Source organism: Monodon monoceros, unplaced genomic scaffold (assembly GCF_005190385.1).
Source record: "Monodon monoceros isolate NGI ecotype Baffin Bay Population unplaced genomic scaffold, NGI_Narwhal_1 Super_Scaffold_14, whole genome shotgun sequence".
NCBI classification, from domain to species: Eukaryota; Metazoa; Chordata; class Mammalia; order Artiodactyla; family Monodontidae; genus Monodon; species Monodon monoceros.
Window position 1 is genome coordinate 47,358,073 of NW_021703770.1, and position 2,298 is coordinate 47,360,370.

Sequence of the window (2,298 nt, forward strand, 5' to 3'; positions counted from 1 at the left end):
GTACTCAGGGAGTGGAATTTTGGCATTATTCTCCACTTAAAAAAAATCTGTTACTTTGGTCCAGAAAAAAATAGTTTCAGTGCTCTTTTCGGTAAAGAGATTTCTAAATTCCCATCTGGTAGAACTTGTTATAGTCACATGAAATACTGGGTCATAATCTTTTAATACCCTTTTTTAAAAAAATTATTTTTTACTGAAGTATAATTGACTTACAATGTTGTGTTAGTTTCAGGTGTACAACAAAGTGATTCATATATATATATATATATATATATATATATACATTCTTTTTCAGATTATTTTCCCATATAAATTATAACAAAATATTGAGAATAGTTCCCTGTGCTATACAGTAGGTCCTTGTTGGTTATCCATTTTATATATAGTACTGCATATATGTTATTTTTAATACCCTTTTCCCCCCAATTTTCCAATGAGTAATTATTATTAGGTAAGCCATGATTCAGGATCCCGGGTCGGGATCACCATGTACCCAGGTCCTCCTTTGCCACCGGGGAAGAAGGATGGAGGACAGAGGAGGTGGGTGGAGCCAATTTAGATCTTCTCAGGACGTATCGTCCCAGACTGACACCCAAGTTATGGGGCTGAGGGACTTGTACACATGGTACCATTTGCACCCTGAGATATGGCTCCCTTTAAGTGTCATTGCCTTCTCACAGGGGTGCAGGTCCATGGAGTTCTGCCTGCAGTTCTAGGTCTGGTTCTGGTTGGGGAAGGGGCTGTCAAAGCGGCAGTGTGGTGGTTCTTGATTTTGGCCTTGATGTCTTCAGCCATAGTGTTGACTCCTAGACATGCCCCCAAAGCAGCTGGAAGCTCAATGTCTGATACCATCGTTAATCAACAAAAGACTTGGTTTAATTTTCTAGGTGAGTTAGTTGCAATTTGACGTGGTTTATTTTGCTGATTCATAATTATAAGTCAACATCTATTCAGAAAACAGAATAAATAGCATTTTATTTTCCTTATTTATAAAATGAATAGATATTTCTTGAAACTTTGCATTACTCCTTTTAATGTGGACAACTCATTAGGCCTATTTTTTTTTTTTTTTTTTTTTTTGCCGTACACGGGCCTCTCACTGTTGTGGCCTCTCCCGTTGCGGAGCACAGGCTCCAGACGCGCAGGCTCCGGACGCGCAGGCTCAGCGGCCATGAGTCACGGGCCCAGCTGCTCCGCGGCATGTGGGATCTTCCTGGACTGGGGCACGAACCTGCGTCCCCTGCATCGGCAGGTGGACTCTCAACCACTGCGGCACCAGGGAAGCCCCCAGCTCATCTTTTTGATCAGGTCTTAGAGAGCAACACAGGCCACTAAACCTTGTATGTGTTGCGTACATTTGGGCCAACTGCTCGCCCCTGGTAGACACAGATGCTGGGGGAAAGTAAGTTCTCATGGAAAGAGGTATGCAATGCAGAGCAATATTGGCGTTTTCGGTATATACAAAGTAGGATACTAAAGGTTAACCTAGTTCCTAGAATATTTAGTTCTTTTAAAATAAAATCCTTGCAATTTATTATGGAGCACTTGAACTTGACTTATTTCATAATAAGGATCTTAGGACAAAGAAATAAAAACAACTCTTGAAAACTGTTGCTTACACTGTTGGTTGGCTGACCCAACAATTCTTCCTACCACTTAAACTGGAGAATTTCCCTGAATTTTCTTGATTTTCTGGCAAAAGAAACATGTGAGGCAGCACTGCTGGTCTTGTCTTCCTCTTGCCCTGGTGCTAAGCCTGAGCTCTAGCAACCGTCTTGTGACCATTAGGGAACTTGGCAGGGGTAAGTCACTAAACTGATGTCTACCTCAGTCTTCCTCTGATGCGAGAAAAAAAGATGACTATATTTTAAAAAGCTACTCCGATTTCCTGTAACTTGATTTGCATGTAGTCCTAACTGATACAATAAAATATGCTTATACCATATTTTATCAGTATAACCATATTATACCATATTATACCATATTTTATCAGTATAACCATAAAATGACCAATAAAATATGGTCATGCCAAAGACTTAGAGGACTGATGATGATATTGAAGCCAAAGTGGACACCGTTCCATTTTCTCAATGCAATGAAAAATTTCAAGACCAATTCAAAATTGAAAAGTGCGTTTACTAGTTTGACATTTCTCCTTTTCATTTATCATTTTTGTCTTCATAACTCTAATTGTTAGTATCACCTCATATGAACTGGGCAAATTATATTGTCTTACAAACAATGGTTTTTACAGATTTGCCATTTCTCTCAAAGCATTATTATAAATCAATATAAAAA